This window comes from Mastigoproctus giganteus, chromosome 9 (assembly GCF_048544385.1).
Source record: "Mastigoproctus giganteus isolate SK-2022 chromosome 9, ASM4854438v1, whole genome shotgun sequence".
In the NCBI taxonomy this organism is placed as follows: domain Eukaryota; kingdom Metazoa; phylum Arthropoda; class Arachnida; order Uropygi; family Thelyphonidae; genus Mastigoproctus; species Mastigoproctus giganteus.
The window spans coordinates 98,404,467-98,414,503 of NC_143583.1; the positions used below are offsets into that span (position 1 = coordinate 98,404,467).

General features: G+C 35.8%; 1 protein-coding gene across 3 annotated transcripts in view; it reads left to right on the plus strand.

Annotated features, from left to right (window-relative positions):
• LOC150080582 (prenylated Rab acceptor protein 1) overlaps positions 1 to 9,190 on the plus strand; it is an 89,453-nt gene extending 80,263 nt beyond the window's left edge. For all 3 annotated transcript variants that reach the window (XM_090381122.1, XM_090381120.1, XM_090381121.1), the window contains exon 7: positions 9,000 to 9,190. The gene's annotated coding sequence lies outside the window, so the exon portion shown is untranslated. The remainder of the gene's footprint in view (positions 1 to 8,999) is intronic.
• Positions 9,191 to 10,037: the final 847 nt, after the last annotated feature.

Genomic DNA, 10,037 nt, shown 5'->3' on the forward strand with positions numbered 1-10,037 from the left:
AATAGCAGTTAGTCTGCAAGTAAGTCATTTAACTTTGCAAATACATTTTCTAATTTTGAGATAGCTGTGTAAATGAAATATCTTTAGGAATAAACCATCACCCTGAAACCCATAAATCTGCCACCAAATTTTTTTTTTCTTCCAAGGTTGGATTTCAGTGACAGTATTTCCCAGCTTCCCCCTACTTCTGTTTATTAGGGGATATGAGTGCATATAAGAATCAGAGAGGAAGTTTAGTTGAGGCAACAGATGAACATATTCGCTGAAGTGTCATCAGTGTTGATACTCTGTATGTGTGCCTATTCTTAAGCAATCACGAAATGAGTGCTGTAAAAGCACAAGAAATTAACAACTGCTTAACATTTGTATACTAAACTGTGCCATTTGCAGCAATGCTTCAGTGTTTTTTTTTTTTTTTTTAAATATTGTCAACCATGTGCTGGCAAGATTTGGTACATGGTTTATTTTCTCGTTGCTGCTGTTGAAGTTAGTTTGTTTCAAGTGTTTATTTCATATATGTAAACTAACCACCTCACAAGAAGAGAACAAATAAAGCTGTGTACCAAGTTATTACAGCACACCATTGACAATTAAAGAAGTTAGCATTAAATTTCAGGTGGGTTTGTTTTTTTTTCTTAAATTAACTGAATTATTTTCTTTTTCTGTGTTTAATATAAGTGAAAAGTAAATATAGTTGTCTTCTTACCAATTGATTACTAAGAGTATAACTTCATAGAACACTTTAACAAAACTATAGTTTTATTCAAGTTTTTTTCTTTAAACTTAGCTGTAGAAATAAATTAATATATATTTCTCTTCTCTTTCTCTCATGTATATATACACTAGGTGATCATTGAATTATGACCACCTACCTAATACTTCGTTCTTTTGCCCTCAGTACAACAGCTGCTATCCGATGTGGCATTGAATCAAGATGTCGTAAGCTTTCGGGAGGTATGGCCAACCAAGCTGTGTGTAGTGCGGCTAGCAATGCAGGTATGGAGGTGATAGGTGTATCCAGATGTCTGATATGCCTTTCCATAATGTCCAAGTGCTCTATAGCAGGGGTGGCCAACGAGTCGATCCGACAAATTGTAAATATACGGTCATCCCTCGATTTGTGCACCTTGTGCAATGTAATTTTTGAGATGGTAGTTGTGGCACATTTTGAAGGAAAAAAGTAGATCACATCACAAATTAAGTAGGCCAATCCTGCTCTATAGGATTGATATCGGGGGAGTTCCAGCATATCGATTGGCCTTGATATGCTGAAATCCAATCGATATGCTGGAAGTCAGAACTGCATTCCTAAAACCATTCCTGCACATAGTGCCCGATGGCTCGCCGCATTGTCATCTTGGAAGACACCATTGCCATTCGGGAAAAGGTGTAACATAGCGGGATGTACACAGTCAGCAAGCAGTTGATGATAGCGAAGACCACTGATACGTTGTTCCACATGCACCAGGAGTGCAAGTTCCTGCCAGTAAAACATGCCCCACACCATACAACTGCCTCTACCGGCCACACTTTTGATACCATGCATGATGGATGAAGAGCCTCATGTTGTTGACACCAAATCTGTACCCGACCATCCACGGTGTGGAGTAAATAACGTGAATCATCTGACCAGCACACCTTCTTCCAGTCTTCTAATGTCCAACTTGCATGCTCTTTGCACCAGGCGAGTCGTTTACGCCGATGAACCTGCTGGTATAGCCTATACGTGCAAGCATGCAATGCAATGCATGGTCATGGCAGATATTGTTCTGGGTTGGCCCATGTTGTATTGGGTAGTCAACTCATGAGAGTGCTGTGCCTTTTCGCCTGTTTGAGTTGTCGGACCCGGCACTCACCTCTAACATCAACCTTTCGCTGACCTTTGCAGTTTTGCCGTCGAGTTGTTGTTTGACCATTTTGACACCAGTTCTGGTACACTTTAACAACGGCGGCTCTTGAACACCCCACCAGTTCAGTCTTTTGGGAAATCAAGGCACCAGCTCGACGAGCTCTCACAATCTTTCCTTTATTAAAATCCGATAAATCCTTCCTTTTACCCATCAAGCTCGGAATTTTACTGCTTACTGAACCACTAACACCTTATCTGTGCTACGTAGGTTGACTAACTGCACACTCTCGTACCTCATGTGGTCAACGAGTCACATTGTTTTCATAGGGGTGGTCATAATTCGGTGATCACTCAGTGTATATATTAAATGTACTATAAAATCATGAGTATTAAACATGCAGTTTCATTTGATGAATAAAAATAAATAAGCTAGGTATGACAGATGCACAAAAACGTGTAAAACAGCAGTAAAGGATGCAAAAGTTTATATAAGTATGTAAGAATTGAAAAGTCTAAAAGTTTGCGTAGATGGTAGTGAAAAATACACAAAGTGCCAAGTACTAGAAGGGTGGGGATAGCAGAAAAAAGAAGTAATGTAGGTTTTTAAAAGGAGAAAGTATGCGAATATCCTATAAATTATGATGAATCAAGAGAATTATAGGCTGAATTGCAAAGCCAATTAGAGTTGAGGGAACTGCAAAGTATCCAGATGCCATAATATCAAATGATTAAACAAATAAAATAAAAGGTGAGATAGCTGTCATCAGATATGGATGGGCAAATTTAGTTATAAGTTGAATATAGGGATAGCAAAAATTTAATGCAAGCTGAAATAAATATTGATATGTGGTCAGGTATATCATTAGGGGACTACACCTACCATATATTAGGAACTGCATTACTATACTTGACCATAACAGTGGGGGAGAGACGAAATAAAGCAAAAAGATTAAAATTAGCACATTCTCTCATGGTATGTAAAAGGTAGTCCCAACGCAGTGTCAATGATACAAAAAATTAAGATAAAAATAAGTTGGATGAGATAAAGCTAAAATAAAATATAAATAAGCGTTTTAAGAGTAGGAAAAAAGATTTTTGAATTTAATGTGGGTTTTAAGTAAATTTGGAGGCGGGGGACCCTGACCATATATCACTATTTACTTCGGCTGGCATCAGATTTTTGCATTTCTGCTATCCTTATATTTGACTTAACTAAATTTGCTAAAAACAAAAGACGAACAGGCATAATCTAAATTTTACTACCAAGAAAGACTTGGCAATATAACAGGCTTTTCAAGAAGATGAATTTGCCCAAGTTCAAGGTGCAGTTACAAATGCTGCTCTATTCCAGACTAGCATCCATTATATAATGATGAAACATTCCCTGACAGTCTGAATACCCTTAACATTTTACAATTGGGTTTTTTTTTTTGTAACACCTGTGTGTCTGTTTGGAGGCATGTAATTATCCTCCTGATCCCTAATATAGTGGATTAATGACCTATCTTTAGCCGAGCGGTCATGAGTTGGAGTGCAGTAGCACACGCTCCTTGAGTAGACCAGGGTTCAAGCCCCTGACTGATAAATACGGTCAATCTGCCAACCTGCACTGGACCAGCCTGGCAGATTATGGTCCATTACCCTCAACATGAATTGTTGAGGAGGCTTCCATCCTGCAGTGGGTTGATAATGGCTGCAGTTTACTTTTTTATCCCACAACAGTAAGTGAAACATTTGAGCAGATCATGTGTTTAAGAATTCCATGGCTGCTGGAGGAAATACATTTAAAAGATGTTTCAAACAGCTTTACAGGAAACCTGTGTGTAGTTTCCCAAGGCAATTATTTTTCAAAATGTTAAAAGCTTATTTTCATTCTAATATGTGGTTTTCCTTAAATTGACTCACTCCCAGAACTTAATTGTCAAACCTTGTAGGTAAATTCCATTACCTGGAGAGAAATCCTAAATGGCTGCAGAATTTTCAAGATATTAGTAGCAAAGAGAACAACATGATAGTAATTGTTTGCACCAGTTGGCTTTCACTTGACAGAAATATATCAGGATTGGTTAACCAGTGTAAACCATTGTTTAGATTTTTTTAAAGTGGTGATCGTTCAGAAACTCCATCTGTGTGTGTTATATCAGATTCGAAAGCATGCACAAAATGCATTACAGTTGAACTGTGGAATGGAAAGGAAGGAAGGAAGGATAACTTCGATAGAGAGAGAGAGAGAGAGAGAGAGAGAGAGAGAGAGAGAGAGAGAGAGAAATATTGATGTTTTTTCTAATTTAAAGAAGCATTTTGTGTATTTTTACTTAATCTTACCCACCTTGAAAATTTTTCGGATAGTATGCACATATCACAATCTAAAACCTCTGGCGCCTCCGTAGCCAGGTGGGAAGGAGCAGCAGTGCGTAGCACACGCTTCTTGATTAGACCTGGGGTTCGAGCCAGTCACCACCAAATACGGAGTATGCGGAAAGGTCAGAGAATGACCACTGCACATTCCCGGAGCAATATGGCCTTAGTTGCTAATGCTCCTAAACACCAAATAACAACATCTAAAACCTCCTAATGAAATTCCTGGGAGAAGTGTTCCCGAAATTTGTGGAGCCCAGTGCTGTTAAAAGTAGCCCATTTTTTTAAGTATGCTATCACCACATTCATAACCAAAAAGTGGACACTGATTGGTTGGTTGGTAAGCAAACGCTGAAATTAATAAACACACACCCTTAAAAGTGTTACCTTTTTTTTTCTCTCACCTGTTCACCCTGCTTCACTTATTGCTATATTGTTAATAAGTTCCCTTTGATGAATGAAATGCTAAAGCAGAGAATTGATGACATCAAAAATGCAATGTTTCTCTTCTATTTGCTATTTTGTAGAGTTTCATCCTGTGTGAGAAAGATAATAAGATATGGCCATGGATGAAGTTCTGAAGCAATTTGCAAATCTTCAGGTGGATAATACATCAGAGATTACTGCAACACAGAAAAATATTTTTTCAAAATAGTTTAAGTTAGACAGTGTTCGTTGAGTGGATGGAATTTTGAAGCATGATGGAATATCTGAAGTTATTTTCCATCTCCTTATTCCTTACAGCAGTACAAAATGCAAACGTGTTTTCAGCCTTATTGAAGGCAGTTCGGATGTGTGTCAAATAAAACTGCAGTCTATTTCACTTTTAAAATATAGAAAATTGGGTCTTTGCTATGAATATATTTTGTGTTTATTTTCTGAAAAAGGCTAAAAAAAAGGGGGGGGGGGTTATTACTACTTATTTATGATTCCATATTGTAATGTTAGGTTAAAATATATATCTGGACTTGAGTATCATATGTTTCAATGGGTATGTTTACGTACAGTGCAACCTCCATGTACTGCTTCTCTTCATACTGTGGGTATGATCATGTCCCTCAAAACAAATTATGAAAAAGAATAGTGTATTCAAAGAACTAGAAATTTCATGTTGGAAACTCCAAAAAGTGAATACTGTATGTACTTGTATCTACTTTACAACCTATTACCGTGTTTCTAGGAGGAGAATTAGCAACTATGTTTGCTTTGATGTATTCAGTTGCAGAGTAATTTTTGTAAACGACTTGTTAAAGACTGCCGCAGACACCCAGTTTCTCCTCCAGCTAGAGATGCAGTAAAAGAGTATCTCTAGCTGGAGGAGAAACTGGGTGTCTCCAGCTAGAGATGCAGTAAAAGAGTATATCTGTGGAACACTGATTACAAACAGCTACCTCTGGAGGGGGATGTAGTTACCATTCAACATTCAGTTACAAAGTAAATTTTTGTAAACAACAGCACATGGCATCCTTTCTTTGACTAGAAGTTATACTTAGGATAGCAAAAACTGCAGAGGCCTAACCCAGACAAATTATACTTGAACTAATATTAATATGTGAATGAATAAGTGATTTATGGAGAATTCACGTCACTTCTTCATTATTACAATAGGCTGGACAGTTCAGTTTTGATTTAATATTCTCAAAACATGGTAAATTCTAGGGCATCAGAAATAAATACATAGTAAATATTAATAAATCAGTAGGACTGAAGTAATGGCCACCAAAAGAAAAAATTATACAGTTGAAGAAAAGTTAGATTATTGAGAGAGTTGAGTGATGAGACAAAATGCAATATATTTTGAGTATGGAATTTCAGAATTAACAATCCACAGATGGATGAAAGAGGAAGAAAAATTACATTCATTCATCAACTCTGTGGAAGGTGAAGTAGGCCTCCAAAGAAAGAAAACTAGACTGAAAATAGTTGTGGATGAATGCTTATACAAGTGGTTTCTACAGAAGAATAGTGGAGTACTAATAAATAAGATAATTTTGAAAGCACAGGCAGTTAAATTTCATAAGTTACTTGGTGGAGATGATGACACACTTAAGCTTCGGATGGGTGGGTTTGGAGATGAAAGCCTCATCGTAGGATATCCCAGTCTTGTGGTTATCTGCATCTGGTGACATTACAGCAGCAGAAGTGTTTCCTGAATTTCTGTGTAATGTGATTCAAGGTGGTGAATTCACAGATGAACATATATCACAGCTGTGACAAAACAGCACTGTACTACAAACTTCTCCCCAACAAGTCATTAGATATTAAAAAGGCACCCAACAAAGTGGGCATGAAAACTAACAAAGAGAATTACTGTGTTACTGTACACAACAAGACTGGAAATCACAAGCTAAACCATTGTGCATTGGTAAGAGTTGAAGTACCTTGGGTTTTAAACACATCAACAAGAAACCCTACCTGTGATTTATAACATAGCTCCAATGCTTGGATGATGTGTGATATTTTTGCTTCATGGTTTGAAAGTGAGTTTATACCATTGGTGAGACATCACTTTCTTTTCAAAAAACTTAAAAGATAAGGCTCTGTTACCATTGGATCACTGCACAGTTCATCCTTTGGCTGATTTCCTGAAATTGAAAGATAGGAAGAGCACAGTTGCATTTCTGCCAAGGAACATGACTGCTAATTCAGCCCATGGATCAGGACATTTTTTGTGCCTTCAAAGCCTGCTGTTCTGGTGAGTTACTTGCTGGTATTGTGAACTTTGAAATTCAAATTCTAGAATTTCTAAAATGTTAACACTGAAAGACATTGAATACAATGTATGATTAGTGTGGGAGAAAGTAAGCTCAACAGCAGTTAGAAACTGCTTGAAAAAATGTATTGGAAAATGTTGTTTTCATCTATTCAGTCACAGCAGACTTTCAGAGACTTTATGGGCGAGCTGCCTCCATACTATCCAGACTTCAACAGCTTTCAAGTCCGCACATGCTATTATCGCTCTTGATGGTGTCAAAAATAAGAGATTAATAATAACTATGAAATAGCAGCATTTTCAGAACAACAAGTAAAGGCTGTTGGTAGCAATCTTTGAGCAAATGACCTGGCTGCTTAGATTGACATGGATACTCCAGTTGTGCATTACCTGAGTGAGGAAGAAATTGCGGTCTCTGTGAACAGTGAGAAGACAATTGACAAACAGAAGGCCAGTGACAGAAGATAATATAATATGGATGACTTGCGTGAGGAAAATGAACCAGAAATTAACAAAGTGTGTGAAAACAATGAGGTGATGTGTGGTTAGAACATTACAGTGATAGTGAACATCTTTATTTATTGCATCTGACACTATTAAGGTTATGTACTGAAAAATTGCCGCCACCAGTTCTGGCAAACTAAATTACATGACTATTTCAGAATGGATATGTAAAATGTAAGTCCATAATAGCATTGTGCATTAGTAGAATGCAAGGGGAATGATATGACCTTTAATAATTTGTTATTTAGTCTGTATACTCATATAAAACATTAGTAAATAAAGTGTATGTTAAAAAAAAAAGCACTGGAAAAAATGGTAAATTTTTTTTTCTGATGTAATGTGCTTCACTTATAACACTTATAATATGGGTATTAAATTTGTTGCCTGACACTGTTTATTATTTTAAGGTTGAACTGTATTATTTGATTTTTAAAGTTGTATGTATTTAAGACAGTCTTGCCACAATATTTAATCAATATTTGATAGTCAATATTCATAATTTCTTTAAAGGCTAAATTATAAAACTCCAAATGAAGTTCAGTGGCACTCATTTGAGAATAAATAACAATATGCATCTTTATTTGGGAAGTGTTACTTATTTGAGGTGCAGGAGTAGGCAACTCATTGTGAAACATTTCACAATATCAGATATATTTTAAGAATGGCTCTTTATAAAAACTTTATTTTGCTTTTAATAATTTAGCCATATATAGATGCGTGTGCATTAACTTATATGTTGATATTTTATTCTTTTTAATGAAGATTTGGCTTTTAATATCCTAATTGTGATGTTTTTTAGTAGCATTAACATGCTTGCTGCCACCTAAATGTTGAGAGACCGATTCAATATGCCATAATTTTCAAAATGTTGAAAAAAATCAACATTCTGACATCCCCAGCATTCTGAAAATTCATGCATAATGGTTGAAAATTTTTAAAGTTTGGAATTCATTACTAAAAGCAAGCAGTTTTGTGCTAAGCTGTAAATCAGAAAATTTTATAAAAAATTTATTCATGTACATAAATATAGAATTTAGGGCTAAAATGTCTGACTGCAAGAAGAGTTTACTATTATATAAGTTAATGCAATAGCGTCATTCCTATACACAATAAGCCAACCAAAGTTACGTAATGGCATTGTTACATAACATCTTATGTTGTGAATTCCTATTTTTACTGTGTATAGAAATGATGCTATTGCACTGCCTTATATGTCATGTACATAAACTAACATCACAACCAAAGAACAAATAAAACTTGTGCCAGTCCTATAAATAATATAATTAATGAATAAATAACTATAAACAATAAATTAATATTACAGTTTGTTGTCTGTGGTAGTGATCACTCACTGGGAGTTTATTTGTAATTTTTCTCCTTCACTTGGTTGTTATAACTTATTTAACATTTTGTATAAGTTTTGTTCCACTGTTAGTTTACTCCGAGTGAAGAGCCACCACCACCATAGACAGCAAACTAAATATTTTAAGTATATATCTGTGTTGAAGTTTTTATATATATGTCTTATGGTTTCATTACAAACAATAATAATGAATTTTTTTTTCTGTCTTTCAGGGAAATTCAATTTTAGATTACTGGCAATGTAAAATTCATTTATTGAACCTGCAGAGAAATTCGCATTTTGGCTAGCAGTGTATTTAAATTAATTTGACCTGCTTAATTTAGTTACTAAGTGATCTTAAGTTTGGAAGTGAAATAAGGAAATTCTGACATCTGTTTCAAGATTTAGTGCAAGTTTTACTGGACATGGGTGTGTGGATTTATTATAAATGTGCATTTTATTGTAGTAATATTTCCATCAGAATCCATAAATAACTTATTTCTTTTGCTGGTTCTCTTTAAAAAATTGACATCAGTAACAAAGCATTATCTACGTAATGGTAAGTTTGTAGTCCTTACTATTAGACTGCAAATTACTTAAACCAAAAATGAGTCCACTAAAAATAAGTGTAATTAAAATGCTGAATTCAGTACAAACCATTGACAGGATCAAAATACCAACTGTTTAGAATTACTGTTAGTCTATAACAGGTTAATGTACCAACCTACCACATCATTATTCAAAATGTATGTACAGTAGATGTCTGATAATCTGTTCTGTTTGTGCAATGTTTACAGACCTTTCCGAAACAGGGCATGATATAGTTAAAGGGGATATCTTTGTGTGTGCTTGGTGCAGAGAGTGTGTGTGAAGAAATAAGGCACCAACCTGGCATTATGATGGGCCTATATGAGAGCTTAAAGAGTGGGGTAGATGCCCTCAACTTAAAATGCAAGCCCATCAAGCCCTCAGCTGCCCAACTCAATGTCAGAGCTCACTCTTGAGAATCGGCAGCACAGTGGCACCCCCCTCCCTGGTGCAGAATATGCTGGTCCTACAGGAGATAGCTATTGTCAGGGAAATGGGAAATATATTATTCAAAAAAGGATAGGTGGATAGGACCAGAGTTCCAGGGACAAAAGTTAGACATTTTAGAGCAGATATCATTTTCTAAGGGCAAAAAAGGTGATATTGTTGTACACATTGATATTAAGAATAGGAGATATGTTGACTTAACAAGTACAGGACACAATGTTGAGGAGAAGGTGCAA